Below are 20,255 nucleotides of genomic sequence, written 5' to 3'. Positions count from 1 at the left end.
ATGACTCAGGAGAATGGCACACAAGGACAGGCAAGGAAGGAAAAGGACAGGCACACAAGGACAGGCACACAAGGAAAAGTGGCAAAGACTGAACATCACCCAGGATTCGGTTAGTCTGTCTCAAGAGCCACCAGTCTGCTCCCAAGATCCCTGTAGCTTTCTGTGTGTCCTGCTTTATTCCATGAAATTTGTGGACAGGCTTGCTCTACCTACACATGACTCTAATTTGCAGGTGACTATCACTCTCTCTGATTTTCCCAATTTGAATTACAGAGAAAGTCTGCTCAGTCTAGTTCCTCTTACGGTATGCTGGCAAGTTTATGGATTGGGTGCCCTTGGATTAAGTGGTTCTTTCTGATCCACTAGGCCAAGGCTAGGGGGTAAAAGGGTCAAGTGCTCTAAAACTAGGCCACAGGGGCTATGGATAGAGTGATTTTCCATAGGAGGGCTCTGCGTGAATAGATACCAAATGACATAGAATAATAGGGTTAATCAAGAGCATGAACCAATGAGGAAAGTAACAAAAACTTAATATAAAATGTATAAAATAGAATGTATTTTATAAAGAGAAAGGGTAAATTAGGCTTTAAGAAATCAAATAAAAACATGAAAGTCATATGTTTTAAAATGTATAACCTCTAGTTTTCAGGCACAGCTAATTGGAAGAGTAACGTTATATCTAATTTCCAATCTTACGTCTGGAGCGAACTTTTCAAGAGACGGAACAGTTGACACAGAGCAGCGCTAAAGAAGAGAGTGTGTTGCAAACAGTGCTTTGTTTTGTTTTATTGCTCAACTAAAGACGGGTCCTCTCGTTACCACTAGAAGCAGACTTACTAATGCCTTTTACTCTAATTAGACCAGAGAACTAAATACTGGAAACCCCAGAACCTTTGACATCAGTCTTGGCAATGATTTTTAGGATCTGACACTAAAAGCACAGGCAGCATGGGCAAAAACAAGCAGGACTACATAAAAAAACAAACCAAACGAACACACAAAAACCCCCCAAAACTAAAAAAGACTAAAAAAAAAAAACCTGCAACCAAAACGTCAGCACAGCAAAGGATCCACACGTTGAAAAGGCAGCCTAAGGAATGGGAAAAAATATTTGCAAATCAATCATATCTGACAAGGGTTATTATCTAAATATATAAAGAAGACCTACAACTCAGTAGAAAAGAAACAATCAGATTTTAAAATGGGAACCGAACACAGGACCGAATACACATTTTTCCAAACAAGACATACAAATAGCCGCTAACAGGTCCCTGGAAAGATGCTTAACATCACTAGTCATCAGGGAAACGCAAATCAGAACCACAACGAGCACCTCACGCCTTTTGGAATAGCTATCATCGCAAAGATAAGAAATAGCAAGTTTTGACAAAGATAAGGAGAAAAGGCAGTCCTTGTGCACAGTTGGTAAGGCTATACATTGGTGCAGTCACTACAGAAAATGGTATGGAGTTTCCCCCAGGAAATTAAAAATAGAACTGTATTTTTAATTGTATGATCCAGAAATTCCACTTTGGGGTATTTATCTGAAAGAAACTAAATCATTATCACAAAAAGATATCTGCACTCCCATGTTGACTGAAGTGATACCTCTCTCAGTGAACTAGCAGAGGTTTGGTGTCCTGACCAGCCTTGGTCATTCCTCAAAAAATGGGAGAACGTTCCTTCCCTCTGCATTATGTTCAAGGGCAAGTGGTCCAGATCTCAAGGATTTCAGCTCCTTGGTCTAATGATTGTTGTTCTCCACAAATGACATATGCTCATTATAAAAAATTAACGTGATCGGGGCTCCTGGGTGGCTCAGTTGGTTAAGTGTCTGACTGGCTCAGGTCATCATCTCACAGCTTGTGAGTTGGAGCCCCTCTTCGGGCTCTGTGCTGACAGCTCGGAGCCCGGAGCCTGCTTCCGATTCTGTGTCTCCCTCTCTCTCTGCCCCTCCCCTGCTCACACTCTGTCTGTCTGTCTGTCTCTCTCTCAATAACAAACATTAAAAAAAAAAAAAACACTTTAAAAATTTAACGTGACGTTTTAAAACTACAAAATGAAAATGGCCAATCACACTAGGTCCAACTATCCCCAACACACCCGCGTTCATATTTTCTGAATGAAAAGATACATTTCTGTGCATCCACATGGGTGTGTGCCCACACATGCGTATAGACACAATTTCAGAAGGGTGGGATTATGTTGCAGCAAATACTCGACACCCAGGAAGAGACAAGCCACACGCACTCCGGGAATCAGAAAAGACTTGACTTCGCACCGGTGCCGGCCCAGTGGAGTCACCTCCAAAGCATGAGCATCCCGCTCAGGTTTTACCGGATCTTTTATACATACGAGCTTCCGGGATGGGCGGGGCTAGTACAGTCAAGCTTCTGGTTCCGGGTTGCTGGCTGATCCAAGGGGCAAACAAGACTACAGAAGCCAAGAGCATGCCAGGGGAGTATCAGCCAGAACATATGACTGGCCCCTTTTATCTGCTTTTTACCAGTTTTCCTTCTCAATTATACCACGGGTTGCATTTTTAAAAACAATAGATATGGAGATTAATATCATTTGAAGTTGTTAGAAAAGGGAGCTGAAAGGAAACTGAGGGACGTGCCCAGGTAAATGTTTTTTCAATCACCAGAGTTCTTTACAACTCTTTTAAACAATTCTTTTAAAATTACAGTTCTTTAAAAATGATGAGGTATTTACACACGCAAGAAGTGTAAGTCATAAAACAAAAACTATGTTTCCACCCCTGCCAGCCAGCTAGAAAGTGGAATGTTACAGTGGTTTACATTCACCCTCTGCTCCCCTCCTGAACTCCCTGGGCTTAGGGAAAGTTCTGGCATCCGCTGGTTTGGGCCTGGAGTCTTCGAGTCCCTCCAGAGTGTCCCAGTGTGGGTGCCAGTGCCGCAGCCCTCATGGTGAGCTCCTTCTTTTGGCCAGGTGTGTGGCTAGGCAGGCATGCTGGTAACTTGTTTTCTGGACTCCAACCCTGTTCCTTATAAACATCAGCTCGGGTGGCCCCACCCACCACCCCGGGTCGCTGCCACACCAGAAGAGTGTTTTCAGAAAGCTAGAGCCAATGATCAGATTTTAATTTTTTTTTTTTTTTTGGTAGCGTGTTTATTCATTTTTGAGAGACAGAAAGAGATGAGTCGGGGAGGGGCAGAGAGAGAGGGAGACACAGAATCGGAAGCAGGCTCCAGGCTCTGAGCTGTCAGCACAGAGCCTGATGTGGGACTTGAACTCACGAACTGTGAGATCATGACCTGAGCTGAAGCCGGATGCCCAACTGATTGAGCCACCCAGGTGCCCCATGATTAGATTTTCGCATCCTGATGGCTCCTTCTCCAGGCCCTTATTGCTGACTTGGGTTTATACAGAGGTTCTGAATAGCCTTCCTCACCATTGTTGGATGCTCCTCTCTGCTGACTCTGCATTTATGAGCTCCTCAGGTCCATGGAGTGTGGCATCTGCTGTTTCCCTTCTGTTTTACCTCTAAATTTGCCACTGTCTGGTCTTCTGGTGGCACTGCCCTGGCTTATGGGAATTGCTATGGATTTATTTTAATTATTAGTATTTCTTATATTATTTCCGTGGGATTTGGTTGACAGAAAAAGTCAATGCTTTGGTTATTTTGAATGTAAAGTCTCATTCTATTATTTTAGAATATGTATCTATAGATACAGATGGAACAATATAGATTATATAGAACAATGAGAAGAAAAAGTAGTGGAAGCTTTTTAGGTTTTTACCGGTGCTCCTTCATCATGCTTCTGACCCTGAATCCTAAATATTAAATACATTTATTAAATTGTTGCCAATATCTTTATCTTTTCAGGTGCCTTATTATTATTTTTGTACTTTAAAAATTTTTATTTTATTATTTCTTTCAGCTTTATCGAGACATAAATTGTTAGGCATTCAAAGTGTACCACATGATGATTTCATAGATGCATGCATTAGGAAAGGGTCTCCCCCGGGAAGTTAATGAACACGTTCAGGTGACCTATTAAGAATGTCCATCGGCATCTGATGATACACGGTTAGAAACAGTGCATGGTGGGTAGGAGGGCGGGTCAGAAGAATGGTCCAGTTTGGACTGAGGATTTGCTACATCTGTTTTCTAATCACTGGGGGTGGACTGAATTAATTTTAAGGTTGTTTGGGGAACTCTAGGGAAGTGGATATCAGTTTCACACCTTGCAGTCTGGGCTAGATGTTTTCTTTGCCCGTCCGCCTCTACTCTATCCTGCTCTCTGCATTTTGTTGACAATCCTGATGGAACCAATGGGCTTCCTTGCCCTCCATCTCCCACCTGGGGAGGACTGGAAGGAAGGAGGGTGGACAGGTGGGGGTCTTTGTTCTCTCGGATCTCTGCTCCCTGTGGGCTGGGCTTGGATGCCTGTGCCCTTTCACAAAAGGTCACAGCTCCTCTTCGAATAACGTCCTCTCTACCACCTACACCTTCTTGTGGGTGACCACTCCATCCCCTCCCATCCTGAGTCTCAGATGTCTAGTACCAGTTCCATTAGTCCAGGGACTGCACTCTTCCTTGTGGTTTCCCTCTGTGCCTGAAAATTGTTCTTTTGTTTAATATTTCTTAAAGTATGCTCATTTGAATGTGTCATGTCTTTCCTGCCAGAATCCTAACTGATAATAGGACGTATGAAAAATTATCATGAATTAAGCATGATAATGATGACCTAATTGTAAGAGGATTAAGAAGGGTAGTTACTATAACAGGTAATACAACATGTCCGGATTTCAGTGTGTGCAGTCTTGATTTTAGGCTTGCTCTGATTTCTTACAAACCTTGTAAGCCTGGACAGTCAAGCTGCAGAAAATCCAGATCAGCGCTGAATTTTCCAATTTGGGGTCAGAATTCTTCCCTCCGCTACTCCTAAATCATCCCTAATGTATAATACAACTAAAGGTACTTCTGGGACACGTACAAAACCCTCTTTCCTCCCATGCTGGCTGGCTCACAGAGAGCCAAAGGGTCTTCTCAGGGAGGGCATGGATTCCTGGTGTTCAGTGATTTGGGCTGAGTTACAGCTGCATTTACACTGGCAGGTGGGTCTGAGAGATGCTCAGATCGGCAGGAATTTAGTTCCAGGGAGTGACTTCCTCTTACCTGTTGGACAAACTGAGCTGTTTCAAAATCGTGCAAACTGGATTCCACTGGCAGATCGTGAGCTGCTTAGGGCAAGGATTTTAGTGGATTTACTCTGTCCTCCTCGTCTCGTCAATGTCTCGCAAATAGAGACACCCACTTACTGCTTGTTGAATGAGCAGTGTAGACTTACGGCTCCAGGGAGCTCAGGACGCCATCTCTTCATCCCCCTGCCTCCAGTGGGTGTACCTCAAAGCAAAAAGCTCTCCAGTGTGGGTGAGGAGGGTCTTCCAAACATTGTTCACCCACACGTTTAAAATCTTTCTCTAACTGAATGCCATAGAATTGCCACTTAAGCTAATCTTATTGGACATAAATAAAAATGAATGGTAAGATTCCTATAATACCTCTTTGCAGGGGAGCCTAGGTGGCTCAGTTGGTTAAGCATCCGACTTCGGCTCTGGTCATGATCCGGCAATCCACGGGTTTGTGTCCCCCATCGGGCTCTGTGCCGACAGCTCAGAGCCTGGAGCCTGCTTCTGATTCTGTCTCCCTCCTTCTCTGCCCTCCGCCACTTGCTCTCTCTCTCTCAAAAATAAACATAAAAAAATAACTCTTCTTAAATTTTTTTCTAACATTTTATTTATTTTTGAGAGACAGAGAGAGACAGGGTGTGAGTGGCAGAGGGGCAGAAAGAGGGAGACACAGAATCCGAAGCAGGCTCCAGGCTCTGAGCTGTCAGCACAGAGCCCGATGGGGGGCTCGAACCCATGAACCATGAGATAGATCATGACCTGAGCTGAAGTCAGGTGCTTAACCCACTGAACCACCCAGGCACCCCCCAAAAATAACTCTTTTTATATCTGAAGGTATTCATACCTTCCCTGGCTTCTTTCACTTGTTTTTTCTTTCTAAACGAAATTAACCCAATTTCTTAAAATTTATCTAAGACTTACCCTCAGATTATGATTGAAATTGGTCAAAAATGTTTGAATTTATACTGCACCTGATTTAGAGACAATGTTTCCTAGAGTTCAGCATGTTTAAGAACCAAAATGATTCAGGGTCCCCTGGGTGGCTCAGTCAGTTAAGTGTCTGACTTCAGCTGAGGTCACAATCTCACAGTTCATGAGTTCGAGCCCCGCATCGGGCTCCACACTGATGGCACAGAGCCTGCCTGGGATTCTCTCTCTCCCTTTCTCTCTGCCTTTCCCCTGCTTGTGCTCTGTCTCTGTCTCAAAAAATAAGTAAACATTAAAAAAATCTATTAAAAAAAAAAAGAACCAAAATGATTCAGAAGCTAGTCACTGAGATCGGGTTGCCTGCTTGAAGGCACTTCATTTCCCTTTACTAGTGTTAGGGGAGATGGAAGGCAAGAAAGGGATTCACTGACAATAAATCTTTTAATCCAATTTGGGATTATGGGTTTTAGGAAGTAATATAGAGAATTGGTGGCATGAACCATGCACGTGGGTAAAAGGGACCGGGCCACTCTACATTATCAGATCATAGTCCTCTTCATTCAATTCCTCACAGAGAACGAGGGAAGTTAGGCCCGGAAAGGATGAAGTATGTTTTTTCTGCAGGTGTGTATCAGCCAATCCCTTGAGTAAACCAGGAGAAAGCAGAGGAAAATGAGGAAGGCTTTCCTTTTAATCAACTGAGCTGAATCAGGCAGAGGCTATATGCAAGCATCAGCAAAACCAACTTGGATTCCTAAGAGAAGTCAAGAAAGCACACTCTTGCCCTCCTGGACACTGGTTGAGTTGAACCCTAGAAGATGACTGGAGTGGGCATGGTAAATACTCCCTTCCAAGAAAGTGGTGTTCCTGGTCCTTGTGGTGGAGGTGGGGAGCCTCAGGGCAAGATTCTGCTGGGAGTAACCCCCTCCCCCACCCCACCCCCCCGCCCTGACTTCATTTACCTGGTACATGGGCATTAAATTAAAACACATACTGAATTGTGGCCTGCGTGTATATTGGGGTAGAAAAGAACTTGTTTTATTAACAACAGACTCTGGATTTACATCTTAGTTTCCGATAGAGCTCTGGATAGAATGTGAAGCTTTAAAGGTCTTGTTTGCTGAAACCAAAGAAGAAGGTGGTAGTTTGGAGGGGAGAGGCACTCTTCACCAGGAGGCCAGAGAGAAAGGAGAGGAGGGAGAGGAGAAGGGGAAAGAGGGGAGCTAGCAATTGAATCTTTTGAGGGGCCAGAGTCTACAAGGCCTGGGGCAGTCGACAGATATTTTAGGAACAACAACACTCAAGGAATGAGCCATACAGTTTGTGCACGGAACAAGTTACACATGTAAGGAGGGCAATTCACTTTGCAGGTATGGGTATTTGAACTTGAGTATTTATTATGATGCTTATCCACCAGATGTCAGTAAAGTGTCTCATTCTGACAACATAAGTATGTTAGAGGCAATTTTCCAACAGATGAAAGTATCATGAGGAAGGGGCACTTTAAAAAGATTTGCATAAAGGGAAGCGTGTAGTAGCAAACTCCTGATTTTCAGCCTTCTTCCACTTATTGTTTAAAATATCTTCCTCTTACACCACCCCTACCACCAAAAAGAAAAAAAAAAAAAAGGAAGAAAAAAGAAAGAAAACACTGCCAAGTTTTTTACCTCTGTGAAGCCATACCCCAAATCTACAACAAAACAACCTAACTGAATTGAACACAACTTTTATTGCATTCAAGTGTGTTTGATTCATTTTAAGAACTTTTCTGTGGTTTACTCATAACATGTCATGCTTTACTTTGGGTATTTATAGTATGTATTCTATAATTGTCTAAGTTCATATCTACTCCTAGAAACTTGTAAACCTCTTTTAAATCAATAATTTATATTTTTATTTAAATTATACATACATATAGTTAAAATTTAGGTATTACTCTTAGGCTTATAATGAAATCCAACAGTCACCTGTCCCACCCCACCCTAGTTCCAGTCCTCAGATGTACCACTTTTACCTGTTTTTTTTTTTTTTTTTTTTTGCTGTGTACATCCATATATCTAAGTAATTTCTTCAATGTCGGTTTCTTGATTTATCATCTTTTTCATTGCCTTCTCATTACAGTGGTTGAGAATATTATTCAGGCCACATAATACTAGCTCCTGTAATAGACAACCTCCCCATCATGCTAGCTTGACACAATTAAGATTTATTTCTTTCCCAGTGTAGGTCATCAGGGAAGTAAAGAGTTGTTCTCCACACCTTCAAGGAACTCAAGTTCCTTCCAGCTCTTGATGCCACCATCTTCAACATGTGGCCTCCAAGTTTCCCCTGGAACAGGAAGAGAGAACAGAGGGTTACCGAAAGGGATGTGATCAGTTAGGCAGGGCAGTCAGAAGAGTGTGTTTGTTAGAGGAGCGAAGGGAGAGAAGTGTGTTAAGTCGGATGGAGTGATGGATTGTGCCAAGTAAGGAAAGGACTGTTTGAATAAGTGATGTGGATGTCATTGGTAGTCATTGTGGGGTGGAAAACTTGACTGATTGGGGTGGGCCTAAGAAGGGAGAAGAATTAGAATAAGATAGTATGTAAGATGGCTTTGCAGACTTGTTGTATGGAGAAATATGGAGGGAGCTGAAGGAGGAAGGAGAATTCCAGCTGGTTTGTATGCTGGCAGGATGGTCCCAGAGAGGGTGACGCAGGACAGGGAGAACTTTGGAGTGGTTCCCTGAACTAGCTGACAGCATGGGGAGCTTTATGACTGGAATGTGGCCTTAGGTGCCCATGCTCAGCTCATGTTCCATCCACAGGATGGAAAAATGCATGCGTGCAGAGATTGCGGCAGCTGGAGGGGTAGTTGTGATGGGGCCGGGGGAGTTTTTTTCTGATTGCTTCAGGGTTTTCATGGAACACAAGGTGAGGTCATTAGCTGAGAGTGAGGATGAGGGTAAGCTGAGGGGGGTGAGTTTAAACTTTTTCTTTTTGAAAAATTCTTTTACAGTCATTTTAGAGGGATTCAGGATGGAACACAGGTGTTCAACCTGCCATATTTAATAGGAAGCCCAATTATAAACTGCTTAACATTCCAGTCCTACACTCCTTTGCATCCTCCAGGGCCCGAGAAAATAGACTCTCAATAAATATTTGCTCAGCTGAAGTGAATTTTCCTCGTGGTCACAGTCAGCTGTCTGAATGCTTTTCTGATGTGTCTTCCTCACCACCTTCACAAACTTGAGAAAATTAAAGTTGAGCGTGTTAAATGCAAGCTTCTCCATCGTTTCTTGCTAGATTTTTGTTGTTATTTTTGGATTGGCCACGTTTTCCGGTGTGTGCTCTGTTGATTCACATCTTCACCGAACATGGAAGGATCTGCAGCAGTCAGGAGGCCAGTGGTTTTGGGACCTTGCTTGTCCATTGTCTCAGGGGTTATGCCCTATGGCATCCAGCCTCCATTTCAGCACCAGGACTCTGGGCTCCATGGTTTCCTGTGGTGTATAAAAGTGATGGGCATGGAGGGGCTCCTGGGTGGCTCAGTCGGTTCAGTGTCCGACTCTTGATTTTGGCTCAGGCCGTGCATGATCCCAGTGTTTTGGGATCAAGCCCCACATGGGGCTCTGTGCTGAACATGGAGCTGCTTAAGATTCTCTCTCCCTCACTCACGTTCTCTCTCCTTTCACAAGTTAAAAAAAATTAAGTTAAAAATTTTTTTAAAAAAAGAAAAGAAAAGAAAAAGTGATGGGCATAGAATGCCAAATGTGGGTGCTCATTCTGTGACCTAGATGCACTGTATTCAGTACCACTCACATTACTGCTTTGGAATTGAGACTCAAAGTATTTACAGGATAATAAATTCAGAGGATGGGAGGAGCTGGTTCATGAGAGAAAACAAGCCTCCACTTGATGAGCTTGTGAAACTTACTTAGAAACAGGAATAACATACTTTTTCTGAGGCTTATTTAGTCATGACAACTTTGAGGATTATTGCTCCCATTTAACTGATAAAGACACTGAGGCACAGAGAAGCCCAGGGCCTTGCTGAGGTAACATATATGGGACAGGGAGGATTTAAACTGAGGCACATGGGTTCCGGAGTTCTGAGCTCCTAATCTCTGTGCTAACTTCCTGAACATTTATTTTCCTATCTTTCAGATGGGAATATGAGCATGTACCTTGCAGGGTGCCACTGAGAATTAAAGGAGATAATGTACATGAAGTACTTGGCATATCACAGGAACTCAGTAAGAGTGTTCTTAGTATCTAAAGTTATTTTTTTCTTTTTTTTAACACAAGAAATACAATGTTAATGCTATTTGAGCCATTTAGAAAGCAATACGTGAAAAAGATCTGCATAGTGATTGTTCTTATAGTTCTTTGCATTGTATACTTTCAAGAATCGGTTTTTGGAGCATAAAGTATAATTGTAATTTATTTGAATGAAAGCTCACCATTCAATGTTTTTTTTTTGTTTTTGAAGGAAAGAAAACCTAATCTTGTTCAGAATAAAGTACTCCCTCATTTCTTTTTCAGTTTCCACAAGGCATTTATTTTTCTACTACAAGTCCCTCATTTTTTCATTAATAATTGACAAGACTATTGGCAAGAGCAGACTCATTTTTAAATTTTTTTTTAACATTTATTTATTTTTGAGACAGAGAGAGACAGAGCATGAATGGGGGAAGGGCCAGAGAGAGAGAGAAGGAGACGCAGAATCTGAAACAGGCTCCAGGCTCTGAGCTGTCAGCACAGAGCCTGATGCGGACCTCGAACTCACGGACCGTGAGATCGTGACCTGAGCGAAGTCGGACGCTCAACCGACTGAGCCACCCAGGCGCCCCGCGAGCAGACTCATTTTTAACTGAGAAATCACAAAACAAGATTATAAAACAAGGAGAATGTATTTTAAATGAGAATTGGTACATTTCTTCTCTGCCAGGCTTCTTTTTTATTAATCATAAAGTGAGTGAGGGACAAATTGTCAGGGGAAGACTGTGGATGTGGCAAGAAGACTGGACACTTATTCTAGTGTTAACTCTTTTTGCTGTGAAATCTTGGGCAGGTTGTTCAACTTCTCCATGGCTAATTTCATTATTGGAAACTGACGATAAAGTTTCTCTAGTAGAGTCCCAGGAACACTAGTTCCATGAGATATTAGTAGATGGCACACACACGAAAAGGGTTTTGTGGTCAAATACATTTGAGAAATTCCATGTTAGACAGTTCTCGATTAGATTAAATATTTACCATCGGCCTTCTCAGAGCCTTTGATATGTTAAAGACACTGTCAGTTTCCAAGAAAGATGTAGAATTTCCTAAACTTACTTCATCACAGAACTGCTTTGTCAAAGAGTGTTTCTCATGCTTTTATTTTATTATTATTTTTTTAATTTTTAAAATTCCAGTGTAATTAACATACACTGTTATATTAGCTTCAGGTGTACAATATAGTGATTCAGCATTTCCATACAACAGCCAGTGCTCATCATGATAAGTGTACTCCTTACTCCATTTTGCCTATTTCACCCATCTCCCCACCTACCTCCTTCCAGCAACACATCCAGTTACTCTCTGACAACCACCAGTTTGTTCTCTATGGTTAAGAGTCTGTTTTTTTGGTTTGTCTCTTTTTTATTTTGTGTATTTATTTTGTTCCTTAAATTCCACATGAGTGAAATTATGTGATATTTGTCTTTCTCTGACTTAGCTCACTTAGCATTATGCTCTCTAGATCCATCCATGTCATTGCAAATGGCAATATTTTCTTTTTTATGGCCAAGTAATATTCCATTACGGGTATGTATATGTATGTGTGTATCTTCATCCATTAATCTATTGATGGACACTTGGGTTGCTTCCATAATTTGGCTATTGTAAATAATGCTGCATATATATATATATATTATAATATGTATACGTATTGTACATATATATTACAATATCTACATATTGTAATAATGCTGCAATAAACATAGGGGTTCATGTATCTTTTCAAATTAGTGTTTTCATATTCTTTGGGTAAATACCCAATAATGGAATTACTGGATCATATGGTAATTCTATTTTTAACTTTTTGAGGAATCTCCATACTGTTTTCCACAGTGGCTGCACCAGTTTACATCCCCACCAACACTGCACAGGGTTTCTTTTTCTCCACATCTTCATCAACACTTGTTGTTTTTTGATTTTAGCCATTCTGACAGATGTGAGGTGATGTCTCATTGTGGTTTTGATTTGTATTTCCCTGATGATGAGTGATGTTGAACACATTTTCGTGTGTCTGTTGGCCATTTGTATGTCTTCTTTGTAAAAATGTCTGTTCATGTCTTCTGCCCATTTTGAATTAGATTGTTTGTTTTTTGGGTGTTGAGTTATATAACTTCTTTATGTATTTTGGATACTAGCTTCTTATTGGATATATCATTTGCATGTATCTTCTCCCATTCAGTAGGTAGTCTTTTAGTTTTCTTGATGGTTTCCTTTGGTAGGCAGAGGATTTTAATTTTGATGTAGTCCCAAAAGTTTATTTTGGCTTTTGTTTTTCTTGCCTTAGGAGACATATCTAGAAAAATGTTGCTACAGCCAATGTCAGAGAAATTATTGCTTGTGCTCACTTCCAGGATTTTTATGGTTTCAGACCTCACATTAGGTCCTTAATCCACTTGAATTTATTTTTGTGTATTGTGTAAGGAAATGGTCCAGTTTCTTTTGCATGTAGCTGTCTAGTTTTCCCAATACCATCTATTGAGACTGTCTTTTTCCCATTGCAGATTCTTGCCTCCTTTGTTGTAGATTAATTGATCATATAATTGTGAGTTTTTTCTGGGCTCTTTATTCTGCTCCATTGATCTATGTGTCTTTTTTTGTGCCAGATCATATCGTTTTGATTACTCTAGCTTTGTTGTGAAATCTGGGATTGTGATATATTCAGTTTTGTTCCTCTTTTTTAAGACTGCTTTGGCTATTCAGGGTCTTTTGTGGTTCCAACCTAATTTTAGGATTCTTTGTTCTAGTTCTGTGAAAATGCTCTTGGTGTTTTGATAGGGATTGTGTTAATTGTGTAGATTGCTTTGGCTACTATGGACATTTTGACAATGTTAGTTCTCCCAGTCCATGAGCATAGAATTTCTTTCCATTTTTTTGTGTCATCTTCAATTTCTTTCATCAGTGTTTTATAGTTTTCAAAATACAGGACTTTCACCTCTTTCATTAAGTTTATTCTTAGGTATTTTATTATTTTTGGTGTAAATGGGATTGTTTTCTAAATGTCTCTTTCTGTTATTTCATTATTAGTGTACAGAAATGCAACAGATTTCTGTATATTAATTTTGTATCCTGTGACTTTACTGAATTCATTTATCAGTTCTAGTATTTTTTTGGTGGAGTCTTTTGGGGTTTCTATATATAGTATCATGCCATCTGCAAATAGTGAAAGTTTTACTTCTTTCTTATCAATTTGGGTGCCTTTTTTCCTTTACTTGTCTGATTGTTGTGATTAGGAATTTCAGTACTATGTCAAATAAAAGTGGTGAGAGGGGACATCATTGTCTTTTCTCTGATCTTAGGGGAAAAGTTTTCAGCTTTTCACCTTGAGTATGACATTAACTGTGGGCTTTTCATATATGGCTTTTATTATGTTGAAGTGTGTTACCTCTAAACCTAATTCGTTAAAGGTGTTTATCATGAATGAATGTTGTACTTTGTCAAATGCTTTTTCTACATCTATTGAAATCATCATATGTGTTTATCCTTTCTCTTCTTGATATGATGTATCACATTGATTGATTTGTGAATATTGACCAATCCTTCCATCCTAGGAATAAATTTCATGATTTGTGAATATTGACCAATCCTTCCATCCTAGGAATAAATTTCACTTGGTCATGGTGTATGATTTTAAAATGTATTGTTGGATATGCTCACTAATATTTTATTGAAGATATTTACATGTATGCTCATCAGAGATATTGGCCTGCAGTTCTCTTTTTTTGTAGTGTCTTTATCTGGTTTTGGTATGAGGGTAATGTTGGCCTCAGAGAATGAATATGGAAGCTTTCCTTCCTCTTCTACTTTTTTTAAAGACTAGTTTGAGAAGAATAGGGATTAACTCTTCTTTAAATGTTTGGTAGAATTCACCTGTGAAACTGTCTGGTCCTGGACTTATGTTTCTTGGGAGTTTTTTGATTACTGATTCAATTTCATTGCTCAATATTGGTCTGTTCAAATTATCTATTTCTTCCTGATTCAGTTTTGGGGGATTATATGTTTCTAGAAATTCATCCATTTCTTCTAGATTGTCCAATTTGTTGGCATATAATTTTTCATAATGTCCTCTTGTAATCCTTTGTATTTCTGTGGTATTGGTTTTTACTCCTCTTACATTTCTGATTTTGTTTGTTTGAATCCCCCCTCCCTCTCTTTCTCTCTTTCTCTCTTTTGTGTGTGTGTGTGTGTGTGTGTGTGTGTGTGTGTGTGTGAGCCTCTGGCTAAAGGTTTCTCAACTTGTTGATCTTTTCAAAGCCAGCTCCTGGTTTCATTGATTTGTTCTATTGCTTTTTTAAAGTTTTTGTTTCATTTATTTAGGCTTTAATCTTTATTGTTCCCTTCCTTCTACTGGTTTGGGGTTTTGTTTGTTCTTCTTCTTTTTTTTTTTCTAGCTCCTTTATGTGTAAGGTTAGGTTGTTTATTTGCAATTCTTCTTGCTTCTTGAAGTAGGCCTATATTGCAATAAACTTCCCTTTTAGAACAGCTTTTGCTGCATCCCAGATTTTGGACCAGTGTGTTTTTATTTTCATTTGTCTCCATGTATTGTTTGACTTCCTCTTTGATTTCTTGGTTGTCCCATTCATTGTTTAGTAGCGTGTTATTTAACTTCCATGAGTTTTTTGTGTTTTTTTCTTGTGGTTGATTTCTAGTTTCATAGCATTGTGGTCAGAAAAGATGACTGGTGGGACTTCAGACTTTTTGAAGTTGTTGAGACTTGTTTTGTGGCATATGGTGTATGTTCTCCGTAAGTTGAAAAGAATGTGTATTCTGTTTTAGGATGGAGTGTTCTGAATATACCCATTACATCCATCGCTCTAATGCTCCAGTGTGTCATTCAAAACCACTTAAAAAATTATTTATTTTTGGGAGAGTGCAAGTGGGGGAATGGCTGAGAAAGGGGGCCGAGAAGATCTGAAGTGGGCTCTGTGCTGACAGGCTAACAGCAGTGAGCCTGATCTGGGGCTCAAACTCATGAACTGCGAGATCATGACCTGAGCCCAAGTCAGACGCTTTTAACTGACTGAGTCACCCAGGTGCCCCCAAAGCCACTTTTTCCTTGCTGATATTCTGTTTGGATAGTTTATTCATTGATGTAAGTGGGGTGTTAAAGTCCCCTACTATTATTATATTATTATCAATTACTTCTTTTATGTTTGTTAATAGCTGTTTTATACATTTGGGTGCTTTTATGTTGGGTGCATAAATATTTACAATTTTATATCTTCTTGCTGGATTGTTCCCTTTATGATAATATACTGTCCTTCTTTGTCTCTTGCTACGGTCTTTGTTTTAAAGTCTATTTTGTCTAAGTATTGCTACTCAGCTTTCTTTTCGCTTCCACTTGCATGATAAATACCTTTCATCCCTTCACTTTCAATCTGCATGTACAGATGGATCTTGTGGGTTTTTTTTTTATCCATTCCATCACTGTGTATCTTTTGATTAGAGCATTTAGTCCATTTACATTCAAAGTAATTATTGATATGCATGTACTTGTCACCATTTTGTTCCTTGTTTTATGGTTCTTTTTGTAGTCCTTCTCTGTTCCTTTCTTCTCTTGCTCTCCTCTCTTGGTGTTTGTTGGCTTTCTTTAGTGATATACTTGGATTCCTTTCTCTTATATTTTGCATATATATTACTAGTTTTTAATTTATGGCCATATAATATCTTATGTATATAGCAGTCTATACATGGTTTCTCAAATTTGAATCCACTCCAAAAGCACTAAATTTTTACTCTTCCTTCCCACCATGTTTTAGACAAATAATGTCGTACTTCACATTATTTTTATTTTGTGAATTCCTTAACTGATTTTTATAGATATACATAATTTTATTGATTTTGTGCTTCCTACTTTTCTTACTCCTGCTTATGGTCTTTCCTTTCCACTCAAAGAATCCCTTACAACATTTCTTGTAAGGCTGGTTTAGAGTGATAAATTCCTTTAACTTTTGTTTGTCTGGGAACTTCTTTATCTCTCCTTCTATTCTGAATGATAATCTTGCTGGATAGAGTATTCTTGGTTGCAGTTTTTTTTTCTTTCAGCCCTTTGAATATATCATGCCATTCCCGCTGGCTTGCAAAGTTTCTGCTGAAAAATAAGCTGATGACCTTATCGGGTTTCCCTTGTATGTAAATGTTTTCTTTTTGCTCACTGCTTTTAAAATTCTCTCTCTATTACTACTTTTTGCCATTTTAATTACTGTGTGTCTTAGGTTGATTTTATTAGGGGCTCTCTGTGCCTCCTGGATCTAGATTTCTGTTTCCTTTTCTAGATTTGGGAAATTTTCAGCTATTATTTCTTCAAATAAATTTTCTGCATCCTTTACTTTCTCTTCCCCTTCTGGGATCCCTATTATGTTTGATGGTATCGGCAAATTCCCTTAATCTGTTCTCAGTTTTAATTATTCTTTTTTTCTTTCTCCTGTTTAGCTTGATTGCTTTCCCTTATTCTGTCTTCCTGACTACTGATCTATTCTTCTTCTTCCTTTTGTCTACTATTTATTCCCTGTGGTGTATTGTTAATATTAGTTATTGAGTTCTTCATCTCTGATGGATTCTTTTGTATGTTTCCCATCTCTTTGTTGGGGCCTCATTGAGATCCTCTACTCTTTTCTCATATCCAGTGAGTATCTTTATGACCATTGCTTTAAAATCTGTGCAGGCATATTACTTATTTCTGTTTCATTAGCTCTCTTGCTGGGATTTTGTCCTGTTCTTTCATTTGGGACACATTCCTCTGTCTTCTCATTTTGTCTAACTGCTTGTGTCTGTTTCTATGTGTTAGGAAAGTCCACTGTGTTTCCCATTGAAAGTAGTGAACTTTTGAAGAAGAGGTTCCGTAGTACCCTGCAGTGCAATGTCCCTTGTTGACCAGAATCTGGTACTTCAGGAGTGTTTCCTACGTGTGTTGCATGTGCCCTACTGTTGTGGCCGAGCCACATTTGCCTTTGATCCTGTTGTCTACAGTGGCTCTCTTTGTTGCATCTCTCATGCTTTTGTAAACACTGGGATAAAATACATAATATGTAAACATTTTTTACAAATATTAGTAAGTGATAACCATTAACTAGTCAGCTGTTCATGTAATATTTAAAAAAATAAGCAAATATCTCTTAACTAGAATACTTTCCCCCATAATTTGCCAGCTACTGTTGGTAAAAATGCTATTGTAAATTATTGGCACAGTTCTTATTTCTAATTCATCTTTGCCCATAATCACTTCTAGGTGTAAATACCCTTTACTATGTAACATAGGGCTCACATATTAGCATAACTCATATAGATAATAGGTAGATAGATAGATCCATATATATGATTATTGTTGTTATGATTACAAAAATTGCTTTCCTTTGTCCCAAATCCTAGATGCTTACATTGAGAAAAATTTGTGACCTATAGAAGACATGAGCAGACATAAGTAAAGATACTCCTCTTTCCCCGTATAACATGTAACAGTATAGATATTATGAAGATGATCTATTCTGCTTTTCATTTTTCTTAAGCCTATCAGGTAAAGAGATGCTTTGTTATGTATCAAAATGTTGCCTGATTTATTCATCCAATAGTATTAGACTAGGCGTATGGTCTGTTCTTCTGATCTCTTATAAGATTGTCAGGAAGATCATAAGGTAACAAATAAATTAACTATTGACCACGCGGTGATTTCTACCTCCTCCTTCTTTTTAAAAATAGGGAAATCTCAGTAAAAATGTAAATAAAATGATTCTCTGTATTTATCTTGTGTTTTAAGAAGTGTTCGGTAGTAAAAAGAGTGAATAAAAAAATCATAGACATTACTTTGCTGAGTTCTGAACCAAATCAGTGCCCAAGATGACCCACTTATGATGTAAAACACATATTTCAAAGTTTGATCCTTCAAAAATTATATTTTTACGTTTCTCTCTTTATATAAATATGGCAGTGCAATATTAACCTATTAAAATACTTATTTTTGCACACTCAGGAGAATTACAAAACTCTTTGGTCTATCTTTTGTAACTCTACTCATTTCTATGAAATTTTATAACTTGAGTGTTTTAATAGAGAAGCGCTGCATATAAAAGTTTTTAATGACTTGACTCATGTTCTGGAATTGGATGTGGATGTTTTTAATTCACTGTTGCCCTCAAGTCTATAAGATTCTATGTCCTGTGACTAAACACCCTACATTATGGCAATGCCTAGTATTACTTTTTGTTTTCTTCTTCCCGACTTTTACATGAATTTTTATGTCTCGCTCTTTTTTAAACGTTTATTTATTTTTGTGAGAGAGAGAAAAAGAGAGAAGGAGACAGATGGGGGATCTGAAGTTGGCTCTGTCCTGAGAGCAGAGAGCCTGATGTGGGGCTTGAACTCATGAGCCAGGAGATCAGGACCTGAGCCGAATCTGGGTGCTTAACCAACTGAGCCACCCAGGTGCCCCTTATGTCTCTTGACAACTAATTTCCTCTGCCTTCCTCCATCAGTATTTATAGTTTATTTTGAGCAAGAAAATGAGATGAGCAGGTGTAATAGGACTGCATTTAAATGAACTCAATAGGCTTTAATAGGCCATCCTTCAATTATGCTGAGTGCAAGGCTGCAAAGCAGAGCTCGAGGCACCTTATGTGCTTCTTTGTAGAATTAGCATTTTGTTTTGCTGTGGATGTTTGCTCTCTGGATAAATGTCTCTGACTTCAGGGATTTAAAAATTAACTTTCTAAAAATTACGGAATATGTAGTACTCAATTTATAGAATTTGGAAAATGCAGAAAGGTATAAAAAGAGAATTAAAAAATTACAATTTCAGTTAGGGATAACCGTTATAAACATTTATATATGTTCCTCACTTTTTAATTTATGTATATATTTCATATACTTATTTTATGCATTTTTCACAAGATTTGGTTTATGCTGCATTTAGTTTTGTATTGCACACTTTCATTTGACAGTGTTAATAAACATCTCACATGTCATCACATTTTCTTCAAAATCCACACCCATATTAGTGGTTGGTTACACTCATCGCGTGATGTACATTAATTTATTTAACTATTCTTAGGTTATTGGAAGTGTTTGACATTTTATAGAACACTATGATGAAAAATTTTATAAATAACTATTTATCGACATCTCTAATCTTTTGTAGGCTAAATTTTCAGAGATGAATATACTGGGTAGAAAATACGAAATGTGATGAATATTCTAATAGCTAAATTGCACACATCTTTAATTATGTCTGTGCACAAATTCTGTGAAGCACAATTGCTGTTCAAAGCATATGCAGGTTTTGTTTTATATACACGTGTTTTTAAAGTCCTCATAGGCCTTTCTGTCTTTTTCTCCTGATTGTAAGAGAAATAATAAGCATTGTAAAAAATATTCAGACACATAAAAGCATAAAGAAGAAAGTAAAAGTTACCTGTCTTTTGATAATTCCTCCTGATATTTAGATTCTATGCCTACATACGCAGATATGCACGCAAATGGGAGACTGTGCGGGCACCTGCACCCAGTTACAAAAAATGGGATCCATACTATAGAAACTGTGTTATATGCTGATATTTCAAGAAAACTTACATTAAAGCATGGCACACCTAGTGAAATGTGCACAAAACGTAAGTGTACAGATGGATGAATGTTCACAAATAAACACCTAGATTAAGAAATAGAACGACTGTGGAACAAACACTTCATGGTTGTATGTTGCCCTTATTCAGGTGCTGTCCTACCCTGGATCATTCTAATTTTAGCATGCGTGCTTCTAAAAGGAAAACTTACAATGTACCAAGGATTTCTTTCCATGTTAACCAAGAAACTACATTTCACTGAATGTAAGGTATCATTGATTGTTAGAGTCTTATTTTATGTACTGCTGAGAAAGAAAAAAAATCTGCCAATTAAATTGTGGGACAATGCTTTGTTAGTCCTGT

General features: G+C 38.8%; 1 long non-coding RNA gene across 2 annotated transcripts in view; it reads left to right on the top strand.

Moving 5' to 3' along the window:
* The first annotated feature begins 2,423 nt into the window (after window positions 1-2,423).
* Window positions 2,424-20,255, top strand: part of LOC123381710 — a 47,867-nt gene continuing 30,035 nt past the window's right edge. Inside the window, exons 1-3 of one of the 2 annotated variants that reach the window (XR_006589050.1) lie at window positions 2,424-2,624; window positions 6,712-6,923; window positions 10,231-10,381. This is a non-coding gene — a long non-coding RNA (uncharacterized LOC123381710). Of the gene's footprint in view, window positions 2,625-6,711; window positions 6,924-10,230; window positions 10,382-20,255 lie in introns of those variants that run through there. The other variant, XR_006589049.1, reaches the window with a different exon arrangement.

The sequence above is a fragment of the Felis catus genome, chromosome D4 (genome assembly GCF_018350175.1).
Source record: "Felis catus isolate Fca126 chromosome D4, F.catus_Fca126_mat1.0, whole genome shotgun sequence".
NCBI lineage: Eukaryota > Metazoa > Chordata > Mammalia > Carnivora > Felidae > Felis > Felis catus.
Note: the sequence above shows the minus strand (reverse complement) of the source record. Positions and strands in the feature narration are given on the sequence as shown.